Source organism: Prionailurus viverrinus, chromosome A3 (assembly GCF_022837055.1).
Source record: "Prionailurus viverrinus isolate Anna chromosome A3, UM_Priviv_1.0, whole genome shotgun sequence".
NCBI lineage: Eukaryota > Metazoa > Chordata > Mammalia > Carnivora > Felidae > Prionailurus > Prionailurus viverrinus.
The window spans coordinates 60,662,673-60,688,878 of NC_062563.1; the positions used below are offsets into that span (position 1 = coordinate 60,662,673).

General features: G+C 40.0%; 1 protein-coding gene across 4 annotated transcripts in view; it reads left to right on the forward strand.

Annotated features, from left to right (window-relative positions):
* The first annotated feature begins 17,347 nt into the window (after positions 1–17,347).
* Positions 17,348–26,206, forward strand: part of REV1 (REV1 DNA directed polymerase) — a 91,999-nt gene continuing 83,140 nt past the window's right edge. For 2 of the 4 annotated variants that reach the window (XM_047851176.1, XM_047851175.1), the window contains exon 1: positions 17,352–17,564. The gene's annotated coding sequence lies outside the window, so the exon portion shown is untranslated. Of the gene's footprint in view, positions 17,565–26,206 lie in introns of all 4 variants that reach the window. The other 2 variants (XR_007150653.1, XM_047851174.1) reach the window with 2 other exon arrangements.

Consider the following 26,206-nt stretch of genomic DNA (forward strand, 5'->3'; position numbering starts at 1 on the left):
TGTTCCAATTTATTGTAGTCAGTTTTTAAACCTTCAGAATTAAGGTTTCTTAGAATTTCAGAACTAGGGAAAACAGTGTTTACTGCAACCCTTTCATTTTGCAGACCAGGACTTTGAGGTCCAGAGAACTTAAAACTATTGGCCCCAAATGAAGCAGCTCATTAGTGGCAGAGTCAGAACCCGAAACCAGTGCCGTTTCTACAATTGAGCTGTGTCTCCACTTAACGTGCCATTTACATTTGAATACCAACAATATAAATCATAATTCTCAGAATATGTGTATTAATCTTTTTTTCCCTTCAGTATTTGTATTTGGAACACCCACAAAAGTGAAACCTTCCGATAAAATCCAGAAACAGACTCCATCCTTTAGGGTCCTTGTAGGTCCCTGGAGTCGTTAATGACAGAATGAGTAGTAAAAGTCCCTGGGTTTTATTTCCTGTTCTCCCGCTGATTTGGTGTCTAACTTTGCAAATATTTCCCCCTTGGGCTTTCCTAATGTGTTGGATTCTAGTTACAGACAGACCCTATGACAGACCTTGTCCAAGACAGTCGAAGAATGAGACATACGGCGTCATTTAGGATATTACATTTGGGGGCATATACTTACTTTTAGTCCAGAAATGTGATCCTCGTGTCTCTCATCCTAGTTCAAAGTGCATTTCTAATGCTCTCTGGCCAAGCCCAAGATTCAGGGCAATTTAGAGTGTTCCTTGGGGGTTGCTTACTATTCCAGTGAAAGGGGGAAGGGAAGTGCTGATGAGTTAGGCCTGTGTTCTTACTCAACTTTCTCCATATGGTGGGATCAGTCCCTGAGATCAAGTTCTGCTAAATCCCTGGGAATGGCCCAAGGTCATGAGAATTTGCTAGCCCCTGGGAAAGTTAAGTTGAGAGCTGTTTGTCCTAAGCACTGGCCTCCTTCTTTGTGATGTCAGTAGATAGAGATGGACTACTCTAACTCTCCATGGAAAGTTCGATCAACCTTCCAGGTTGGTAAAACACAGATCTGTAATCTTAGTAGGTGTCCCTTGGCTGCAAGTTACTGAAACCAACCTGAGTCAGCTTAAGCAGGAAAGAGAAATCCATTCCAAGGATACAGGCCTATGTCATTCTCTCCACTTGTGGTTGCTTTGCTACAGGAATCAATTGGCTGCAAGAGTCTGCAAGAATAAGCTTCCTGACTCCAGCCTATAAATTCACTCAGAGTTCTTGAGGTTGCCTGCCATTTGAAGATTCTCTGTTCAGATTCCAAATTCTCCGGGAATTTTTATCTAGCTGAGACCTAAGATAAATGGAGATGGAATTATGTGTTAAATTATGTGTTATCACAGTTAAGTATGTGTGATTCTCCGTGACTCTCTAACCTAAGAATGTGTTCATACGAGCATACCCTCAAATTCAAAGATACAGACCCATGCAGACTCACACATGCTCACAGTGTCTAAGCAAAAGCTTGTTGTATTTTTAAATGGTTGTGGTATACTTTTTTCCAGGTTGGTGCCCGGTGGTAGTGTTCCCAGGCAAACATGAATAAAATACATTGTTTCATGCAAGAGAAGAAGAATTAGAGAAAGAGAGATGGGGAGGCAAAAAGAAAATCTATCACTTAGATTATTGATCTAGAAAGCACAGGCTCTGAAACATTATGAAGGACCAACTGACCTGACCAAACTAGAGAAATAATCCTTTGTTAATTTAAAAGTAAACAAAAAGACTTTCTATTTAACTTTCAGTTGAGCACACATTATTTTCTCTGTCCTTTTCCAAATCTCACAAAAATGACTATAAAGCGTTTGTTTTTGTTGTTGTTGTTCATAAAAGGGACTCAAATGCAACAAGGAAGAGGTGAATGGGAAAGGATAGTCATCAACAAAAGTGTAGAAGCTGGAAATCAGAAGGATGCATGGCAACTCATCTGGAAACCAGGAGAAGCTGAAAGCAAAGAGCTGCCAGTGGAGAAGCAGGAGGAGCAATTAGAGAAATCTCAGGCATTGGGAGCACCAAGTCCCTCTGAAGGTAGGAACGAGGTTGAGGAAACAGGAAGATTGGTTGAAAGTCTGATCCTCTCCTTCACTCCTATTCTTCTGGCTGAAAACCTACATCATCTTTCACACCCTATACCCCACGTGCAATCCATCCACAAAACCTATTGGCTCCACCTTAAAACCATCTTCAAAGTCTGGCCATTTCTCACCACCTCCACCACAACTGACCTAGATCAGGCCACCATCACCTCTTGCCTGGATCCATCTTCTTCCTCTCCTCTCATTTTCTATTGCATCTTTGTCCCCATCTCTCCACAGCACTTTACAAGTCACTAGTAACCTCCAGATTGCCAAGTCCAATGTTCATTTTTGGTCTTGTCTTACTTGTATTATCAGCAATGTGTGACTCAGTGAATCCTTCTTTCATCCTTGGAATACTCCTCCTTCCTTTTTTTTTTTTTTTTTTTTTTGTCTTTCAGAAGATTACTTTCGTTTCCTTCTCCATCTATCTCACTGAAAGTTCATCCTTTTCAGCTTCCTTTGATGGATCCTCATCATCTTGACAACATCTTCATACGAGTGCTCCTAATCTCAGTCATCAAACATTTTATCTCTATATACTCATTCCCTAACTGATTGTATCCAGCTGCATGGATTTAAACATCATCCATTAACTAACAACTCCCAAATGTAGAGCCCTCAATCTGGACATCTTCCCAAACCCTACAGTTGAATATCTAACTGCCTATTCAACATCCCCATTTGGTTATCTGATGGATATCTCAAACCTAACATGACTAAAACAGAATTCCTGATTCCTGCTCCCACCCCTAAAATCTCTGATTTTCCTCTAATCTTCCTCACATGGAAGCCACAGGAATTCTTCTAAAAGTAACTCAGCTCATACCTCACGTTTCTGGTCAAAACCTTTCAGTGGCTCATCACACTCAGCATGTAGGTCCAGGGCCCAACATGATTGGCTTCCTGCCACCCCCTGACTTCATCTCCAACCATTCTCCTCTTTGTGGCTCTGATTAAGCTTCACTGTCCTTAAATACTGAAGTATATTCCCAACCCAGGGCCTCTGATCTCACTGTCCTTTGAATATGGAATGCCCTTCTCCAAAACACCTGCATGGTTTCTTTCCTCACTTCCTTCTGCCCTCTACTCAAAAGAGAATCTTTACCAAAGCAGGCTGTCCTTACCACCTCTCTAAATACACCCACCCTTCCGCAGTCTAGCCTTCTTCCCCATTTTACTTTCCACCACAGTACTTCCCAGTACTTACCTGATGGTAAACAAATAAAGAGACCTTCCATTGAACTTTGTGTTGAGCACAAATTATTTTCTCTGTCCCTTTCCAAATCTCACAAAAATGACTGTAAACTGATGGTTTACTCACATAGCTTTTTATTTTTTATTGATTACTTTTACCCACTAGGAAATAAGCACCACCAGCACAGGAAATTCGCCCAGGTTGTTGACTGCTGCAGCTCTCCAGGACCCAAAATGGAGTTGTAATGAATCTATAAAAAAGCAGTTAAACCCTTTAGTGAGCTTCCGAGCCTGTGTACCCAGATGACACCTGTTCCCTGACCACAGCATAACAGTAGAAGTTTGCTCCTGGAAAGGCTGATCTGAGAAGCTCTGGATTCAAGAATGCAGAGCAAGCTGAAGAAGGGATATCTTGATAAAAACAGGGGACTAAGTGAAAGTGTACACTTTAGAGGTTGAGACTCCCAAGTTCCTGCCCACCCACACTTCTACCCTACCTTCTCCGTAGTACAGAGATTTTCAGCCAGGCTTAATCTCCCTTAACAGGACCAAGGACCTTCTTGTGCACAAAATAAACCATTCTTCCTAAAGACCAATAGTCACTGATATGTCAGGGTCCCCAATCAAGCAGATAGCTGACCCTCTGATTATTTGGTAAGGAAACCCATCATTCAACAGGCCCTTCTATGCCATTTAGTTATTTTAAGGCTTTCTGCTTACATATGAACTGATAGTCATCATTATCTGTTATGGACGTGTCTGTTATGGACTAAAATTTTTGTCTCCCCTCCCCACCAAATTTATAAGTTGAAGCCCCAACCCACAATGTGACTATATTTGGAGATAGGGCCTTTAGGGAGGTAATTAAGGTTAAATGAAGCCATAGAGGTAGAGGATTAGCACATCCTTATAAGTAGAGGAGGAGAAACCAGGAACACACATACCCAGAAAAAAGGCTGTGTGAGGACATAGCAAGAAGGTGGCTGTCTGCAAGCCAAGGAGAGAGGCCTTACCAGAAACCAACCCTTTTGGCACCTGGATCTTGGACTTCCAGCCTCCAGAAATTGAGAAAATAAATTTCTGTTGAAAGCCACCCCGTCTAAAAGTGGTATCTTTTATGAAAGCTTGAACAGATTAATACAGTGCCTAACGTGAAAGATAAGAACCAAACCAAGCAGTGAAGAGAAGATATAAAGTGATATAAGGAGATATAAGGAGCAGAAAAATTTTGAAATAATTAATATCATTAATATCCATAGAGAGGTAAAAGAAGATCTCTGCAATAAGAACAAAAATGTTATTTTAAAAAAATATTGCTTTTTGGAGAGCAAGAGAGAGAGCACAAGCAGGGGAGTGGGGTAGAGGGAGGGAGAGAAAGAGAGAGACAGAGACAGAGAAAATCTTAAGCAGGCTCCATGCTCAGTGCAGAGCTTAAAATGGAGCTTGATCCCATGACCCTGGGATCGTGACCCGAGCCGAAATCAAGAGTCAGATGCTCAACCGACTGAGCCACCCACATGCCTCCCAAAATGATATTTTACACAAATAAGCAAACTTAATGGTACAAAAAGGAGCTCTTAGAAATATAGAATATAATATATGAAGTTTTAAAGTTAGTTGAGATTTAGAAAATAAAGTTGAATAAACTCCCAGAAGGTAGAACAAATGGACAGAAAACAGAGGAGACAATATTTTCCAGCTTTACTGAGGTATAATTGACAAATGAAATTGTATATATTTAAAGTAAACAATGTGATGATTTGATATATGTATACTTGTAAAATAGTTATCCCAATCAATTTAATTAATGCATCCATCACCTCACATAGTTTGCATTTGTGTGTGTGTGTGGTGGAACAATTAAGATCTACTTTCTTAGGTCTATATTCATCAGCGGTATTGGCCTGTAATTTTCTTTTCTTATAGGGCCCTTGTCTGACTTTGGTACCAGGTAACGCTAGCCTCCTAAAATTAATTTGGAAGTGTTCCCTTCTCTTCAGTTCTTTGGAAGAGTTTGAGAAGGATTAGTATTAATTCTTTTTTGTTTCACAGAATTCATCAGTAAATGCAGTAGGCTTCTTTTTCTTGGGATGTTTTTGATTACTGATTCATTCTCCTTACTCATTATTGGTTTGCTCATATTTTCTATTTCTTCATGATCCAGTCTTGGTAGGTTGTATGTTTCTAGGAATTTGCCCATTTCTTTTAGGTTATCTGATTTGTTGATATATAACTGTTAATAGTAGTCTTTTACAATCCTTTGTATTTCTCTGGTATCAGTTGTAATGCTTCCTATTCTTTCACTTCTGATTTTATTTATTTGAACCTTCATTTTTTCCCTTAGTCCAGCTAAAGGTGTGTCAATTTTGTTTATCTTTTAAAAAATCAACTCTTTGGCACAAAACATTCTGATCAATGGAGGAACAGAATAGAGAACCCAGAAATGGACCCACAAACATATGGCCGACTAATCTTTGACAAAGCAGGAAAGAATATCCAATGGAATAAAGACAGTCTCTTCAGCAAATGGTGCTTGGAAAATGGGCAGCGACATGCAGAAAAATGAACCTGGGCCACTTTCTTACACCATACACAAAAATAAACTCAAAATGGATGAAAGACCTAAATGTGAGACAGGAAGCCATCCAAAATTCTAGAGCAGATAGCAGGCAAAAACCTCTTTGTCCTTGGCAGTGGCAACTTCTTACTCCACATGTCTCCAGAGGCAAGAGAAACAAAAGCAAAAATGAACTATTGAGACTCATCAAAATAAAAAGCTTCCGCATGGTGAAGGAAACAATCATCAAAACTAAAAGGCAACTGACAGAACAGGAGAAGATATTTGCAAACGACATATCAGATAAAGGGTTAGTATCCAAAATCTATAAAGAACTTATCAAATTCAACACCCAAAAAACAATCCAGTGAAGAAACGGGCAAAAGACATGAATAGACACTTCTCCAAAGAAGACATCCAGATGGCCAACCGACACATGAAAAAATGCTCAATGTCACTCATCATCAGGGAAATACAAATCAAAACCACAATGAGATAACACATCATACCTCTTAGAGTGGCTAACATTAACAACTCAGGCAACAACACATATTGGTGAGGATGCAGAGAGAGAACATCTCTTTTACACTGCTGGTGGGAATGCAAACTGGTGGAGCCACTCTGGAAAACAGTACAGAGGTTCCTCAAAAAATTAAAAATAGAACTGCACTACAACCCAGCAATTGCACTAGGTATTTAGCCAAGGGATACAGGGATGCTGTTTCGAAGGGGCACATGCACCCCAATGTTTATAGCAGCGCTATCAACGATAACCAAATTATAGAAAGAGCCCAAATGTCCATCGATGGATGAATGGATAAAGAAGAGGTGGTATATATATATACAACGGAGTATAACTCAGCAATCAAAAAGAATGAAATCTTGCCATTTGCAACTACATGGATGGAACCAGAGGGTATTATCCTAAGTGAAATTAGAGAAAGACAAAAATCATATGACTTCACTCATATGAGGACTTTAAGACAAAAAACAGATGAACATAAGGTAAGGGAAGCAAAAATAATATTAAAAACAGGGAGGGGGACAAAACATAACAGACTTAAATATGGAGAACAGAGGGTTACTGGAGGGGTTGGAGGAGGGGGGATGGGCTAAATGGGTAAGGGGCATTAAGAAATATACTCCTGAAATCATTGTTGCAATATATGCTAACTAACTTTGATGTAAATTAAAAAAATAAATTAAATTAAATGGTAAAAAAATCAACTCTTGATTTTTGTATCATTTTTGTATCATTTATATCATTTTTCTGGTCTCTATTCCTTTTATTTCTGTTCTGATCTTTGTTATTTCTTTCCTTCTACTAACTTTAGCTTAGGTTTTTTTTAAGTTCTTTGAGGTAAAGGAAAGAAAGAAATTATCAAATAAATAGTATAAGACAAAAATTAAAATAGATGAACATGAGCTTCTAAATGGAAAGAGTCCATGAAGTACGCAACATAATGAACAGAAGTGCCACACTACAGCATATAACTGTGAATTTCTAGGACACCAGAAATAAATGGAAGATCTAGAGAAAAAAAAAGTGAGATCACAGGTCTAGAAATCAGAGTGGCATCAGATTTTCAGTAGTAGAAGCCACAACATGGTTGAACAGCACCTTGAAATTTCTTAGGGAAATAATTTACAACTTTAAAACATTGCCATTATCTATCAAATATAAGAGTAGAATAGAGAAAAAATAACCTCTCTTGCACTGTTTCTCAGGAAGCTGTTAGAGGATATGCTAGATCAAAACAAGAGACTCAAGAAAGAAGAAATGGAATCAAGATGGATATAGAAGAAGAAAATTCTCAAAAGTCAAAAAGAACTCTCAGGAAAACAATTGTGCAGCAGAACTAGAGAGCCACGAGCCCTCATTGGAACAAGAAATGACCTCTAAATTATGGTGTCATGACTCCAAGAAAAAATGAAAACTGATAGTTTATCTGATTATTAAAAAAATTATGGTCATATAAACTATATAAGTCACCTCCGAATGTTAATTTAAATAGTCATGATAATGTAAACACTAAGCACTGGCATAACCAACTTTTGTGACATACCTAAAATGAGAATATATGGGGTAGAGAATGTGTGTGTGTGTGTGTGTGTGTGTGTGTTGCACATAAATTTTCACTTAAGACAGCCAAATACACATATTTCATGGTAAGAAGTCAGTAGACAATATCTAAAATTGAAAGAGCGAGTACTAGCAATATAAACATGCCATTGGAAACATGAAGGTAAATCCCGGCATAAATTGCTACAAAAATTGACAGTATTGGCTTGGAAATCAGAAATTTAGGGGCAGGGAGAAGTTATAAGCTTTTGATAAAAGTAATATTAAGTTTAAAAATAATCAAAGAAGCTAGGAAACTGTTATTTATGCCACAAAAAATTGAAGGAGAGAATATAAATGTAAAATATGAGTTATATATGTATAACTCATTTGTTTGACAGGGAAATTCCCAACTTTCTTTTCTTGCTAAATTAAAAACAGCAAAGATTAAATTGTCCATTTGAATTGAGACAGGGTGATTTCAACATACATGCTACATTGATAATAATTAGCTATTATTGTTACATTTAAAATGCCATTGATGACTAGGAGTACCTAGGTGGCTCAGTCAGTTAAATGTCCAACTCTTGATTTCAGCTCAGGTCATGATCTCACAGTTTGTGAGATTGAGACCCACACCAGGCTCTGTGCTGACAGCATGGAGCCTGCTTGGGAATTCTCTCTCCCTGTCTCTCTGCCTCTCCCCAGGTTGTGTGCTCTCTCTCACTCTCTCTTTCTATTTATCAAAATAAATAAATAAACATTTTAAAACAAACGCCACTGATGACTAGTCTTTTAAGTAATGTCTACACTCAGCATGAGACTAGAACTCATGCCCCCAAGATCAAGAGTCACATGCTCCACCAACTGAGCCAGCCAGGTGCCCCCATTGATGACTATTGATTTCTTCTTATTTTCATTTCAAATTCCAATTATTCTTTGCAGGTATATATAAAAGCAAATGACTTTTGTATATTGACCTTGTATTCTGTGACCTTGATATACTCCCTTATTTGTCCCAAGAGACTCTCTTTCAGGTTTTCTACATACACAATTACGTCATCTGCAAATAAAGACGGTTTCATTTCCTCCTTTCCAATTTGCATAATTTTATTTCCTTTTCTTGTCATATTGCATTGGCTAGGACTTCCAGTATGATGTTGAGTAACTGAGATGTAAAAGAATATACTTGCTTTGTTCCTATGCTTAGAGGAAAGCATTCAGTCTCTCATCATTAAGTATTATATAAGCTGTAGGTTTTTTATGTATACACTTCATTAGGCTAAAAAAACTTTTCTATTTCTAATTTGAAATTTTTTGTTGAATGGTTTTTCAGCAACTATTGCTATAACCATACAGGTTTTCATATTCCTTTAAAATGATTAATTACATTGAGTGATTTATGAGTATTGAACCAGTTTTGCATTCTTAGGGTAAACCCCATTTGGTTGTAATGTATCATCCTTTTTATATATTGCTGAATTCAATTTGCTAATATTTTGTTAAGGATTTCTGCATCTGAGTTAATGAGAGGCTAGTTTTTCTTAGCTGTTCCATCTTTACCTGGTTTTGATAATAAAACAAGTTGGAAAATGTCTCTTTTTTCATTTTTTTGAAAGATACCAGGTAGAATTGATTTTTTTTTCTTTGAACATTTGGTAGAATTCAACAGTGAAATCATCTTGGCCTGGCATTTTCTTTGTTGGGAAGACTTTTAATTCAATTTTTAAAATAGATATAGGATTAGATCTTGAAAAGACTATATACTCTGAGTGAGTTTGGTAGGTTGTATCTTTCAAACAATTGGTCCATTTAATCTAAGCTATCAAAATTGTTCACTGTATTACCTTATTTTATTTTTGATGCCCATGGGGAATTAAATCATTACCAATATCATTCCTGATACTGGTCATTTATGTCTTCTCTCCTTTTTCTTGGTTACCCTGGCTACAGGCTTATCAATTTTATGGATCTTTTCAAAAGAACCAAATTTTGTTTTCATTGATTTTCTTGTTCCCCTGTTTTCATTTTCACTGATATCTGCTCTAATTTTATTATATCCTTTCTTCTGCTGATTTAGTTTGTTCTTATTTCTCAAGTTTCCTAAGGTAGAAAATTATTGATTATTGATATATCTATCTATATCTATATCTATATCACCTATAATACTAAGAACTTCTCTCTAAGCACTGCTTTCACTATATCCCACACATTTTGGAAAGTTGTATTTTCATTTTCATTTAGTTCAAAATATTTTTAAATGTCTCTTGAGACTTCTTTGATCCTTGTGTTATTTAGAATAGTGTTGTTTAATCTCTAAATATTTAGAATAGTATTGTTTAATCTCTAAAGATTTTCCTAACTATCTTTCTGTTACTGATTTCAATTTTAATGTCATGGTCTGAGAACATACTTTGTATGATTTCTATTCTTTTGAATTTGTTAAGGTATATTTCATGGCCAAGAATGCAGTCTATCTTGGTGAATGTTTCATGTGCAGTTAAGAATGTACACTCTGCTCTTGTTGGATGGATTATCCTATAAATGTCTATTAGATCAAGTTGTTTGATAGTCTTTTCAGGTCATCTATATCCTTACTGGCTCCTGCCTGCTTGATTTATGAATTACTGACAGAAAGGTGCTGAAGTCTTCAACTATAATTGTGGATTTGTCTATTTCTCTTTTCAGTCCCATCAGCTTTTGTTTCATGTATTTTGACACTTTGTTGTTAGGTACATATACAATAAGGATTATTATACCTTCTTGGAGAATTAACCCTTTTATCATTATGTAATTGCCCTTCTTTATTCCTGATAATATTCCACATTTGGAAGTCTTTTGGGTTGAAATTAAGATAGCTATTCCAACTTTCTTTGGTTAGTGCCAGCAAGGTATATCTTTCTCTATCCCATTACTTTTAACCTATCTGAGTCTTTATATTTAAAGTGGGTTTTCTTGTACACAGTATCTAGTCTTGTTTTGTTTTAAATCCAACCTGAAAACTTCTGTCTTTTAACTGGTGTGTTTAGACCATTCATATTTAAAGTGATTCTTGATCGAGCTGAATTAAAATCTATGGCTGCGGATCCCAAATTCCTCACTCTTACACTAGTCCAAGCAAACTCTAGCAATTCATCAAAATTTCCTTGCAAGTGTTCCTACCATCTTATGGCATCCAATAACTTCTGCACTGGGTAAGCAGATCTATGCTATATATGGATATATATAGCATATATATCTGGATATATATATCTGGATATACTTGTCTCTAGATTTTGGGGTGGTGGTTTGTCATGTGACCTCAGTTCTCTTATTATTATTTTTTTATTAAAAAAATTTTTTTAACGTTTATTCAGTTTTGAGACAGAGAGAGAGAGACAGATGCATGAATGGGGGAAGGTCAGAGAGAGAGAGGGAGACACAGAATCTGAAACAGGCTCCAGGCTCTGAGCTGTCAGCACAGAGCCCGACGTGGGGCTCAGACTCACGGACCGTGGGATCATAACCTGAGCCGAAGTCGGACGCCCAACCGACTGAGCCACCCAGGCGCCCCCTCAGTTCTCTGATACATCTAAAAAAAAAGTCACTGATTATTGTCGTGATCACTGATGGGAGTGATGACCTCTAATATCTTTACAGGTCAAATGTGGATTCCTTTTTATAATCAGGATCATACTTGATATATATCTTAGCCTTAAAACTACCATCTCACTTAATGTGAAACATTGGACCCACTCCCATTAAAATTAAAAACTGAGAGGGCGCCTGGGTAGCTCAATCGGTTGAGTGTCCAACTTCGGCTCAAGTCATGATCTAACAGTTCGAGAGTTCAAGCCCTGTGTTGGACTCTGTGCTGGCAGCTCAGAGCCTGGAGTCTGCTTCAGATTCTGGGTCTCCCTCTCTCTCTGTCCCTCCCCGGCTCACACTCTGTCTCTCTCTCTCTCTCAAAAATAAGTATTAAAAAAAATTAAAAATAAAAAAATTAAATTAAAAACTGAGAATAAACTGAGGGTCGATGGGAGGGTGGGAGGGAGGAGAAAGTGGATGATGGGCATTGAGGAGCACACCAGTTGGGATGAGCACTGGGTGTTGTATGGAAACCAATGTGACAATAAATTTCATATTAAAAATAAATAAATTAAATAAATAAAATTAGGAACAGTTTCCCACTATTTCAGCTATGATATATTGGAGGTATTAACTAAAGCAATCAAATAAGAGAAAAATGATTAAAGAAGTAAAAATAGTAAAAGAAGAATTAAAATATTATCTGTATGCAGATGATATGATAGAATATTTGAAAAATACAAGAAAATCAATGAAAAATACCAATTCAAACAACAGACATTTTAATACAGTAGAATATAAAATTAACCTATAAAAAATCAATAGACTTCATTTAAACAATAGCCAGTATAAAAAGATAATAAATAAGAAGACTACTACAGCAACAAAAACACATAGATAAAATTCATAAAAAGAGACACAAATGTGCATAAACTTATATAACCAAATTTTGGGAAGCTTCTGAAAGACTCTAATTTGGCAATGAAGAAATGGAAAGATGTCCCATGTCCTTGGATAAGATAATTCAGCATCAAAAATTATCCCTGTTTATACATATGTTTAATGAAGTCCCAATAAAAATATAAAGTTCCCTCTCCCCAGAGAACTATACAAGTTGATTCTAAAATGGAAAAATTAGCAAACAAGAATAGGTAAGAAAACTCTGAAAGAGAAGACTAATAGTGGTAGCCTTATTAGATTAATAAAACAGGGGCGCCTAGGTGGCTCGGTCAGTTGAGCGTCCAACTTTAGCTCAGGTCATGATTTCGCGGTTCGTGGGTTCGATCCCCACATCAGGCCCTGTGCTGCCAGATCAGAGCCTGGAGCCTACTTCAGATTCTGTGTCTCCGTCTCCCCCTCCCTCTCCCCCACTCGCACCCTGTCTCTCTCTTTCTCTCTCTTAAAAATAAACATTAAAAACAAACAAAACAACAAAAACAAACAGAAGGGGCACCTGGGTGGCTCAGTCAGTTAAGCATCTGACTTCGGCTCAGGTCATGATCTCATAGGTTGTGAGTTTGAGCCCCACGTTGGGCTCCGTGCTGACAGTTCAGAGCCTGGAGCATGCTTTGGATTCTATGTTTCCTTCTCTCTTTGCTCCTCCCCAGCTTGTGCTCTGTCTCTTTCTCTCTCTCTCTCTCTCTCTCTCTCTCGAAAATAAACATTAAACAAACAAACAAACAAAAACTTTAAACAACTACTGGGGTGGGTTACAGGACATAGGCACCAACTTGAAGAGGTTATGACTGGCCAAATTTGAACAATTTACACATCAAAAAGAATGAATATAATCAACTGCAAGATTACAATAAATAAATAAATATTTATGAGTCCTTCCAATTTTTCAAGAAAAAGAAGGAAAAACAGAGAAAGAAAAGGCTCATTTACCAACACTGGAGGTAACTCTTAGATAATACTTTTCTATGAATATTGGTAATGAAAGGGCAGGAATTAAGCATTTGCCCTCCTTTTCAAGGAGAAATGAGAGTTTATCCCCAGTTGACAAAATGTCAGCTATTCAATGTGGGAGAAATTATGAAATTAGAAAATCACTTCTTTGCAACCTAATAAAACAACTGATTCAGTCCAGATCATCCATGAATGCTGAAACCGCTAAGTGAAAAGATTGTTAAAAAGAATATTCACTTGATAAAAAGTACTGCTCCACCATGTGCACAGGGGAAAACATGGTTTTGCAAAGGAGAGATCTGGCTGTCACCACCTAGCCAAGGATTTAACTTAGTATCAGTGGTAATGGGACAGAATGTACCTCTTGTTATAATGCAATATGAAGCAATACGTACGAAAGGTTTTTGCCAATGTGGAATGGGAGATGAGGTTGGCAGTATCCAACCTAATCGCATAGTTTGAGAAGTTTTACATTGCCCAATGGGCACATAGTTCCCATTGGGAAGTAATGATGGTTATTTAAAAATGAAATTCAAATATTATTTTTGCTTTCACTTTATGTGTATTATTTTTTCAAATGCCTATTAAGTTGTTATGTCACAAATGCTTATTAAGTTGTTCGGCCCTACTTCCTTCATAAACTATTAAGTATTTCTTTTGGCCTAGGAATGCTGTGAAACAAAATTACTGAGACTCAGTGCCATGATCAATCAGTATAATCCCTCCCTTGAATACATCTTCAATTTCTTTGCCCTTTTCTCCATGCATCATACTTGCTTTGCAAAACCTCTACCATTGTCAGATCCAAACCACTCCCTCCTCTGTGCCTGCCTCTGGGCACCTAGACTAACACAAGCATTCCTGACGGCCTCCACCCCTACTTACCATGCAGAGCCAGAGTGACTAGAAAGTCACTTTATTCATTAAAACCCTTCAATGATTCATTGCCCTTAGAATACAGTCAAAACACATTCGTATACTCTAAGGGGCCTTTCATGATCTGACCCCTACTTGCCTCCCCAACCTTTTTTCAGCATACTCCCCACCCATGTCCTTCTGTGCTTTGCACTATGCAGTTTCTGGAATGTTCCTGGTTCTCCCTCCCTTCTGCCTTTGCACATGTTGCTTCCTCTGTGGGGAGTGGCATTTCCCTAGCCAAATTGACCAGTATCTCAGTTTCTACTGAGATGTCACCCTCTCTAGGAAGCCTTGCTGACATCCTTTTTATGTTCCCATAGAACACTCTTGGGTAGCAGCTCTGAACCTGTACTGCAGGTGCCTGTTTACTGATTTGTCTCCTCCTTTCCTATACTGGAAACTTTTTGAGAGCGGGAAATGCATTTGTTCCCTGGTGACCCAAGTGTAACTGGCATTCAGAATGCTTATCACAACTAATTGTTAAATCATCCTGAATTTTGTGAACTATGTTTTTTAATTATATATATATATATATATACACCTGTCCATGGTCTTTTTTTACTCTGTAAAAACAGATAATGTGTTTAGAAGAATTAAGTCTCAGTAATCCAATTCTGACTCCAACTTCCTTTCTAAGTTTCTGTAGGTTTGTGCCCATTCTTCCTTGTTATTATTTCATCTTTCAGCATAATGTGCTGAATGCCTTACAATGATCAGCATGTTCGTCTTTCCCATGAGTAAATCACAGGAGTTGCTGTGTGAGTAGATCACCCAAGGGACATGAGTACAGATCTCTGTTTTTTAATGGTTTCATGTTCTTATTTTCTGCTTTTAGTATTTGAGAGACTAGATGTGGGTGTTTTCAAGGAAAGTTGACTGCCAAATAAAGAGGTTAAAGGGTAACAGAGCTACATCCTTTCCCAGGGCTGTGCCTACAAGGGCCTGCACTTCTATAGTCCCCTTGAGATGTCAGTAATGATAGAAATCTCAAAAATAAATTTTAATGAAGCTCAGAAAAGAGGAATAAGGCAGAGTGTCCCAAAGCATCTCTCAAGTGTGGGAGTCCAGAGTGGCTCTCTCAGTTGCACTACCCAAAGGTCAAACCAGCTCCCCTTAGACTGGGAAAGACAGTCCCCATGAGAATCAATGGAATGAATGTAGGTGACTGGACAAAATTGAAATAAAAGGCTCTTCAGACATTGTGTAATATATTATGGGATAGCATAACAGAATATTCTAGAATGGGCAAAAAAAAAAAAAAAACACCTGGAAAGGTTGTATGAAGGATTTTAGAGTTTGTATACATTTTATTTATGTACTCTTCATCTTTTTGTCCTTTTTTATCTAAAGAGGAATGGTATTTTTTTTCTTCCTTATCAGAGGCTTTCTAATAGCACTAAAATGCAGTCATACCATCTTACTATATTCTATAGAGGTGTTGCCAAGGTCAGTTAGCTGCTCCATGTTTGTGTTTCTTTCTTGAGAAAATACAAAAAAAAAATCTTTTAATAGAGAAAATTGTAATTGAAATAAATGTACATTTCCTGTAGAGTTTCCAGGTTATTTTCCAATTTGAAAATCGAGTTTTGTCATTTCTTGTTAACAGAATGCTGCCATTTAGAGATACACATTTAAAAAAAATTAATAAGGGCTTACCATTGTTTTTCTGTGGGATTTCAGCAGATGAGGATACCCTTAGTTGCAGTGAGCAACTAATTGTGAGCCCTCTGAAATTACGCCAATGCATTAAATTATGACGTCTCAAAAAACATGCACCCTGCTTTTGCTGGGTCAGAGACAAGAATACCGAAGTTGAAGTGCATCTACAAGTCTATAAAATGGCAAAACCCAAAAAGGCTTGAATAAAAGAAACAAGTCATTCGACTATCCTCTGAACTACCAGTAAACAAGTCTCAGCTCTGCAAAATCAGTCTTCAAAAGAGTGCTGTTTCCTAAGTACATGCAAACTCTTCGAATTATCTGAGGTGAGGGAATAGGGAAAAAAAGTGTTGAGCCTTTGCACAGAGGTTCGCTTCATGTTTGTTCATTCCAACAATAAAGCCTATTATAATAGCAATGTGGGATCTCTTGGCAAAGCGACACAGCCAAAAGGGGGTGGGAAAATGGTCCTTATGGAACAATTGTCTTTTGCCGGAAGGCCCTCAATTAAAATTGTATTTAAGCATACAAAATGTACGATTTCTTTTTTTTTAACATTAGTAGAAAATTGCTTTCGCGTATAACCCCAGCGCTGCACGTGGGATGGGATACCGCCGTTGGTTTACAAATATCCAGGTGCAATCCTGGGCGGGAACTCATGGGACAAGAAATGATGTTTGCGTCTCTGTGGGAGCTGGCGCTGAATCACTTAAACCCCGTGGCGCAGTGTTCATTCCCCCTACGTGGGCCATGATTCTGGGTTGCTCCCTGACATAGGAAAGTGTCAGTTCGTGTGTGTCCCTTTCTCCGCTAGATGTCACTGTAAATCAATTACTTGTGGAGGGGGACCTTGTGTTTCTCGCGTCTTCAGTGCCAGGATTTTAAGCATGGTCAGTCCCCGCACTTGTCTCCTCCCAGAGTGGGAAGTCCATCGCGGGACCGGGGCGGTGGTGGGCACTCGCTGAAGCGAGAGCAGCGCCTCCTCGGGCGAGGCGACCCAGGCGTGACGACCCGAGCAGGAGACCCGCAGCTTGTGGGGTGTAGGGCACGCTGCGCGCGGCGGAAGGCGGGCCCGCGCCGCACGCCTCCCCGCCCCCGCTAGCAAGACGGTCACGTGCCGCAGAGGCACTGCCCCCTGCGGGCGGTGGCGGGAGGGCGGGGCGTGGCCAGGCAGGCAACCGCGGAGCTCCGAGGCGCTGCGCCCGCGGTTCCGGGTCGCCCGGGACAGGGCGCGGGCCAGGCGCGTGCGCCGCTCAGGGATGAATGCGAGCCGGGGCGGGGACAGTCGCTCGCCAGCCTAGCGCGCCCCGCAGGCCAGCGCAGGAGGAGCGCGGAGGGGGCGGAGCCGGGGAGCGCGCAAGCAGTGGAGGGGGAGGGGCGGGGCGGAGTTGCGGCGCGCGCGCCCGCGGGAGTCGGGGAGGGGCGGGAGCAGCCGCGGAGCGCGCGCAGGGCCGGCCGCCGTGAGCGTGGGGCGAGCGTGGGCCGCGGCGCGGCGGTGTGACTCCTTCCCGCGACCCTCCCCCCCCCCCCGGCCCCCTGCAAGGGTACTGTGCGGCGGCGGTAGGGGCACCGGAGCCCTCGAGGCCGAGCAGGCAGCGGTGCCCGGGCATGGTGGTCCGGGGCAACGCGGAAGGTGAGCGACCCCCGGGCCGGCGGCGGGGGTGGGGGAGGGGTGGGACCGGACACGCGTCGCCCGGAGGCGCAGCAGACCCGCCCGAACGCGGACAGCCTGAGGCGGGGCCGGGGAGGGCGCGCCAGCCCGGGCACCGCAGGCCGTCCTGTCGCGGCCTGAGCGGCCCGCGGCGTCCCCAAGCGCGGCAGCTGCCGGGTTATGTAACGCGTGACCTCCCCTTCCCCCTCCGCCATGGCGCGGCCGGCCGGCGGCCGCCGACCCTGCCTCCCGCAAACGGCCGCCCCACAGACGCGCCGCGCCAAAGAGTCTCGCACGGCGGCCCTTCCCTCGGTTCTCCCTGCGTCCCGCCGACGGACGCCACCCCCGGCCCCGCTCACACCGCGCCGCAAACTCCTTCCTGCGTCGGCGCCTGGGCCGGCCATTCATCCCCGCGCCATTCATTCATGCGCGCGTTTGGTCGTCGCCTCTTCAGGCATCGCAGGATGTCTGCTGGGGCCGGACGCTTGTGTTCCCCGCCGCAGGCCATCCCCTCCCCCACCTCCCGTGACCCCTATATCAGACACCCCTCCCCCGCATTGGGGCCCGAAATCGGTGTTGGACTGTCTGAAGACAATTTTTATTCACTTAGTTTTCCTTGTTCCCTGTTTCCTTAATACGCAGGGCACCTTTCCCCAACTGTCCTTAACAAGTGCCCTTTTTTCACACTTCCACTCACTATTAAAATGATTAAGTCCCTGTGTGGACCGAAAGGGCTTTTCCTTATATATTTAACTGCTCTTCCTACCTAAACACTCTGTGAGGAAATACCTTAATATACCACTCCTTGTTTAAAACAAAATACTTGCGGATGGTGGAAGTTTACTATTTCTGTTTCTCACACCTTCTTAGGTCACGTATAGAGTAGAAATGGTATCATTTAGGTGAAAATAATGTAGACTACCACATCCCATAAAAGGACCTGTAACTAACTTCTAAGGACTTTTATGTAACAGTTCTCCATTCCGTGTGTCTGCCTGGTCTCTGTGGCCTCTCCACTTTAGTCTTGGGGAATTAGCCGTTTCTTTTTTAGGGTTGGGCACACCACAGCCTTGGTTCTTGCTGTGGAGCAGTACACCGCAGTCCATCCTGTGGGGGTACGGTCGACCTGCTTTCCAGACTTCCCATCTCTCCTTTCCCACATAGCCTTGTCTTAGCCGGTGCAAGTGCTGCTAGCAAGTGGTTCCCTCCCTGTTTCCTGTGGTGGACTCTGGGAGGTTCACCTGAAGTTCCATTTCCAGGAATTTTTTTCAGGTCTAGGAAGATCGCCATTCAATTCTTAGGCTGTTTATTTGCCACTCAGATTCTACATGTGTTGTGATTATCTCTTTATCCATATTCTCTTTTTCTCTTTCAGTCTGTACCAAACTCATCTTTTGTCAGAATTTTACTCACATTTTATTGTAAACAATACATATCTTAAGATTTCCCCGCCCCCCCAAAACGTAGGAATCACTCTTTTAGGGTTAATGTTTATGATACCTCAGGTGGAAAATAATTTTTCAAAATAATATTTGAATAAGTAGGACGACTCCATCTTCCCCACCCCAACTTCAAAACTCAGTTCTCCATGAGAGAGAGAAACCCTGTCCTCACCAGCAGCAAACTAGTCATTAATAATAAATTGGGAAGACTACATATGATACATCTGATAGTCCTTTCTTTGGCAGTTGTTGTGGTGGAAAGATAAGAACTTTAGAGTTAGATGTAGATTTAAATTCTGGCTTATTAGCTCTGTGACTTTGGACAGTTTAAGTTACTCTTATCTGATTTTTTTCCCCTCGTATAGAATTTCCTCATGTTATTTCTTACCGTAGGTAGCTGAGGATTAAATGAGTCTTTCAGTGTAAGGCATCTAGTGAGTACCTGGTATACAGTGCTGCTCAATAAATACATACATACTTGCTTGGTTTGGTATACTTCTTTATTGCAATTCACCATCTAGAATGAGCCAGGAAATGCTGGAAACAAAGCATGAGAGGAGAACTGATCAGAGGAGGGGATAGGTACTTCTTGTCTCTGAATAAATGAACCAACCCTTAGCTAAAGAGTAGTAAATCTCTTTCTGCTTCTCAAGAATGTACAAGTGTATGTGGCATATTATCTATAATAGACTACATTAAACAGTACTTCTAATTGAAGGAAATATGTATTAACCTTTTTTTCTTTTATATATAGCACCAATTGAAGCATTAACTTGGATATTAAAAAGGAATCTTTTAAGTTGTTAGGAATGAAGGATGAAGGGAGGAAGCATATTTTATTTATTATTTATTTCTTTATAAGTAGGTGTTTATTTTGAGAGAGAGACAGTGTGAGTGGAGGAGGGACAGAGAGAGAGAGAGAGAGAGAGAGAGAGAGAGAACCCAAAGCAGACTCCAGGCTCTGAGCTGTCAGTATAGAGTCCAACATGGGGCTCATACCCACGAACCGCAGCACGAGATCATGACCTGAGCCGAAGTCGGAACCTTAACCCACTTAGCCACTCAGGTGCCCCTCGTATTTTAAACAGTCCTTTTTGGGAATGATTGGGGTTGTGTGCTCTTCCTTTAGTGTCTCATCTACTTACAAACAGTACTAAATCCAGTATGAGTTCATTTCTTCCTTAGACTGTTTTAACAGTGCCCTCTCTGGTATCCCTGTTTTGTTTTTCTTCCTGACTGATCCCCGCATAAGAATCCATGGTCTTTTTAAAGACATAAATCCTATTGTCATCCTTAGGCTCAAAATCCTCTGAGAAAGCTTCCTGTTTACCTTAGGGCATTACATGACTTGTCAGCTGCCACGACTTGACTCTTCATCACCGACTTGACTCTTCATCACCGTGCCCCAGTTCCCTGGTCCTTTTGTCATTTTTTGAACTAACCAAACTGTTACTACCTTACCAGTGTTAAACTTGGTGTTCTCTTAGTTGGGCCACGCCTTGCTTCTGGTGGTTATCTTGCCTTTACATCTTCTGTTTGCTTGTCAAATGTCATTACCTCAGAGAGGCCTTCCCTGATCCCTAAAATACAAGCCAGCCCCGATCTTTCTTCCACTTTTTGATTCTTTCACTTTGCTTTTTCTTCATAGCATTTATTGTTTGTTGAAAGTCACACTGTTGACTTATTTATCAGTTTGCTCCAATGCCTCTCCCCCACTAGAGGGCAGGGACCTTGTCTTACTGTTCTCACAGCTCTGTTCCCAGTGCTCAGAAATCTGCCTGGCACATAGTAGGTGCTCAAAAGAACTTGTTAAATGAATGAATGGTATACTTAATTTAAACATGGCTCTGGAGTCAGACAGCTTGGGTCAGAATGTTGTCTCCTATCATTTACTGATTCTGTAGTCTTGGGCAAGTTAATATCCTTTGATGCCTCAGTTTGCTCATCTGTGAGATGGAGACTGTATATACCTTATAGGATTATGCTGAGTAATAATTGAGTTAATATATGTCAAGTACTTAGAACAAGGTTATTTTATAGTTTATAGGAACAGTATTTGATGTTAGCTTGGAACATTCACTCAGCATTTTGTTTTTGCATGAGACACGTGCAATCATTTAATTTTATATTTATGACTTTTGCTGGTATTTTTGGCTACCAAAGTTGTATTAATGGAACTCCTTTTTATTTTTTTTTATTTATTTTTTTATTTTTTAAGTTTATTTATTTGAGAGAGACAGCATGAGTAAGAGAGGGAAGAGAGAGGGAGAAAGAAGAATCCACAGAGCCTGACATGGGGCTCGAACTCATGAAACTGAGATCATGACCTTAGCTGAAACCAGGAGTTGGACGTGTAACTGACTGAGCCAACCAAAGTGCCCCTGTAAACTTATTTTTAAAATAAATACATCTTGTGAATGTCTAGAATGGATTAAAAAATAAACTGCTGAGGATGGTGACCAGTATTGGTCGTAAGGTGTAAGTCAGATTTTTCATTCTGTGATCTGTGGAAGATGCTAGGAGAGATTATCTCAGCAGCTGCCCACCAGAGTAGCTTTTACATATTTCCTTTTGAAGTTCTGCTGGAGATGGGACTGTGGTGATGAAAGGACTTGCTGGAAGCCCAAGACGGAAGATCCTGGAAGATCAAGTTGAAGGATGAGTCCTGTAGTATTTGGGAAAGAGGGGTGTTTATCATCTTTGGCATTCAATTTCTGTTATTTTTTGTTACGGTTCCTCCCCTCCCCCATTGTGTTTGGCTCTTGACAAGAGCTTATAGTGACCCAACTCTACTTCTTATCTTTTTTTCCCCTTTCTGTTCATCTTTTCATAATGAGATTTTGTTTTTCCTTTAATATTTTACAGAAATGCAGAGGAAAGAATTAACAAACAGTAACTTTGTAATAATAGATGATTTGAGCTAATGCAACTTGAGTTCTTAGAAACTAAGATTCTGCCTGTAGTAACTGCACTTGCTTGATACCAGTTATTTTTACTCAGTCCACGTATCTTTATTAAGGTGCTTCTTTGTAGGAACATACTTCTTTCTTACTCTGAACTTTAACAAATAGGATCCTATTAGTGGGCCTTAAACTTAGGAAAAAAATTCAAAATACTGCTTCTCTGTGTAACATTTGTTCCAAAATTTAATAATAATTGCTAACTTATTGAACACTTACTATGTGTCAGGCTCTTTGCTGAGTGCATTGCCTCATTCAGTATTCACAACCACTCTGAGGTAGCACAGTTATAAAGAAACAGATTTAGATAATGTTCCTTGGGCCAGTCACACAGTTATGAAAGGAGCCAGGATTTCAGTCTACTACCTGAGTCCATAACTCAAGGTCATAACTACTTTTCTCTGAGGCACATAAAAATATGGTTTCTGGGGGTGCCTGGGTGGCGCAGTCAGTTGAGTGTCTGACTCTTTAATTCAGCTCAGGTCATGATTCCAGGGTCACGGGATCAAGCGCTGCATCAGGTTTTGTGCTGGGTATAGAGCCTGCTTAAGGTTCCCACCTGTGCTTACTCTCTCTCTCAAACTAAAAACAACACCAAAAAAACCTCATGGTTTCTACTTGGAAACTTGCCATCATATTTTACCATGTTATTTCTGTGTGGTGTTCCTGTTACTGCAAGTAGTTTCATTGTTTGTGGCTAAGTTTTGTTTTTTGTTTTTGATTTAACTATTATATTTAAATGCCTAAATGTTCTGTAAGTGAGAAACGTTTTAATAAGTTGATGATAGGCAAAATTATTTTTTTTCTCATCTTATTACAGAGCCACAAATAAGTCAAAGCATGTCCGTCATGGAAGGTCACCTATGTAAATAGTTTGAAAAAGTTTTGCTTGATAGATGCGAGGCATCAGATTTAAGAAAACATTGTACCTTTAAATTTGCTTAAGGCTAAAATTTCAGGTAGCAAGTAAATACTTAATAAAAATTAAAGATCTGTTTCTGCTGATTATGGAGCAAATTTTCACCATCTTTGTTTTTAATAAGAGGGTATCATTCAGTCAATTAAAATGCCTTGAAACCTAAAAAAAAAAAAAAAAAAAAAAAGGTAGGGACACATTGGTAGAATGTTTTTACACCATGGTAAACTTTTAAGTATTTTTGACATACTTGCAAGACTTTAAAATTTGAAGGGTGCCTGGGTGACTCAGTCGGTTAAGCGTCTGCCTTCGGCTCAGGTCATGATCTCACAGTTCATGGGTTCAGGCCCTGCATTGGGCTCTGTGCTGACAGCTAGCTCAGCCTGGAGCTTGTCTTCGGATTCTGTGTCTCCCTCTCTCTCTGTCCCTCCCCTGCTTGCACTGTCTCTCTCTCTCTCAAAAATAAATTAAAAAAACATAAATTTAAAAAAAAGACTTTAAAGCTTGAAGAATATCTAAATTATGAGTTTGTTGACTTCTCAACACTTAAGTAGATTCAGAATGCCGGTGCTAGAATGAACCTTGCAGCTTATATTTTCCTTATATTCTTCTGGAAGAAGATGAGACTCAAAGAGTCATTCAATTAAGAGAAGAAAGAGTACTAGAGGAGTGCCTGGCTGGTTTAGTCGGTTAAGCTTCGACACTTAGATCATGATCTAATGGTTGTGAAATCGAGCCCCTTGGGATTTTCTCTCCCCTTCTCTCTCTGCCTCTCTGACACTTGTGCACACACGTGCTCTCTCTCTCAAGTAAATAAACTTTTAAAAACTGTTTAGAAAGGAAGAAATAGTACTAGAACTTAGGGGTTTTATTTTGCTGTTGTTTTTACTATAAGGCCATTTTTTAAATTATTCTGAACTGCTCTCCATTAATCACCCAGTGTGTTTAGACCAATGTATTTGAGACCAATGTATGCTTAATATCTTATGTTCAAGAGAACAGAGAATTGAACAATCTGTTCTGATAAATTTGTGATTTAATACCTTGAGGTTTTGTTTTTTTATCATTGGCTTTGAAGTAATAGAAAAAATACTTGTAGTCTATACTGTGATAGAAAGTATGCTTTCTCAGGGCACCTGGGTGGCTTAGTCGGTTAAGCGTCTGACTCTTGGTTTTGGCTCAGGTCATGATCTCACGGTTCAGGAGTTCCAGCCCCACATTGGGCTCTGTGCTGATGGCTTAGAGCCTGGAGCCTGCTTCAGATTCTATCTCCTTCCCTCCCTCTCTCCCTCCCTCTCTCTCTCTCTCTCTCTCTCTCTCTCTCTCTCTGTCCCCCCCCCCTTCCCTGCTTGCACTTTCTCTCAAAAATAAACATTAAAAAAATTTTTTTTTAATTAAAAAAAAGAGAAGTATGCTTTCTCATGCCAGTAGGTAGGTGCCTATACATGTAGGATAGCTTGAGTAATACTTTAAAGACCATTCTGGTCTCGTGGCTTTATGCTTGAATGAAAGGTTAGAGGTAGGCAATAAAATTGATTGTGATGTGAATAATTTTTACTTGAATCCAGTGTCTGAGTAACCAAAATGTTGCTTATTGGCTTCAGTCATTCCTGATCATAACCAAGGCTAAAATGAGCTTTTGGAGATTTAGTCAGAAAATAATAGCTTGAATCTTACATTTTCTAAACTGCCATCATTTCTACACTAGAGATTACTAAAAACGGACTTAATACATTTTTATCATTTAGGTATTAGTCTTAATTATGTGTTTGAAATTATGATTCTCTTTTAAATGCTTTTCATCAGAGTTCTGAATTTTTTCTCATAATAAGTTCTATTTAAGTATTTAAAAAAATTAAATTGGACAATCCTGAATTAAAAAAATTTTTTTTTAACAGTTTCTTCTTCTTAAGTAGGCCTTACAAACAGCATGAAGCCCAATGTGGGGCTTGAACTCCCAACCCTGAGAGCAAGACCCAAGCTGAGATCAAGAGTCAGGATACTCAACTGACTGAACCAGTCAGGCTCCCCTAACAGTTTGTTCTTTAGTATGTTTAAGAGCATAACCAAAAATGTCCTTTATTTTTTGTAATGCTTTATGCCTTAAAAAAAGTGCTTTCACTTGGCTTTTTCTCATTCAGTTCCTAAAAGAGAGAAGTGAGATGGTATGTCCTGTTGTATAGCTGTGTGATTCTGGCACTAACCACCAGAGTTAGGGTAGACATCACAGGTTAAGGGCATTGTCCATTGGATTTTCCTCACTTCAAATACCATTTGCAAGCTCCAGGGCTTCCAGGCCACTTGTATTTGTGACCAACTGGCTACAAATTTGGGAGTTCCTACTACCCCTTCAAATTTGGTAATTTGCTGGAATGACTCAGAACTTAGGAAAGTGCTGTACTTAAAATTACAGTTTTATTATTAAGGATACAAATCAAGGCAAGACAAATGAAGACACAACCTAGAGAGAGGTCTACAAGGGTCCCAGATATGAAGCTTCCATTTCTTCAGGACATGTTATCCTCTTGCCACATTGACATGTGATTACCAACCAGGGAGACTCAACCAAGCCTCCATGTCCAGAGTTTTTATTGGAGTTTTATTACATAGGCATGATTGATTGAATTGGCCATACGGTGAATCAGTCTCCAGCCCCCTCCTCTTCCAGGATGTTAGGCTGATATCATATGCCTCAGAACCCCAATCCTTTAATCACTTGACTGGCCTTTCAAGTATGGCCAACCCTATTCCGGAAACTAGAGGCCCACTGGGAGTTATATGTTCATAATAAAAGATGTCCTAGGGGCCCAACAAGGAAAACAAAGACACTTCTCTCTATCAGTTGCGAAATTCCAAGGATTTAGAGTCTCCGTCCTATGAATCAGGGACAAAGGCAGCCAGAATTTGTATTATACAATAATAGCTGAAGAAGTGAGAACAGACATTTGTCTAACTTGTGACCATTGAAACTAGAACATATCTCTGTAGTAGTAGCCAGTAGCCCAGTGATCTCCATTACTAAAAAATTGTAACAGGTTGCATTTGAATATATTTACATATGTAGAAAGATTGCTTTCTTTTAAAAAAAATTTTTTTTAATGTTTGTTTATTTTTGAGAGAGAGAGAGCGCCAGAGTGTGAGCCGGGGAGGGGCAGAGAGACAGAGAGACCCCAGAATCCAAAGCAGGATGTAGGCTCCAGGGTTCAAACTCACCAACCACGAGATCACGACCACGAGATCACGACCTGAGTTGGATGCTTAACTGACTGAACCACCCAGGATCCCTGAAAGATTGCTCTCTATTGA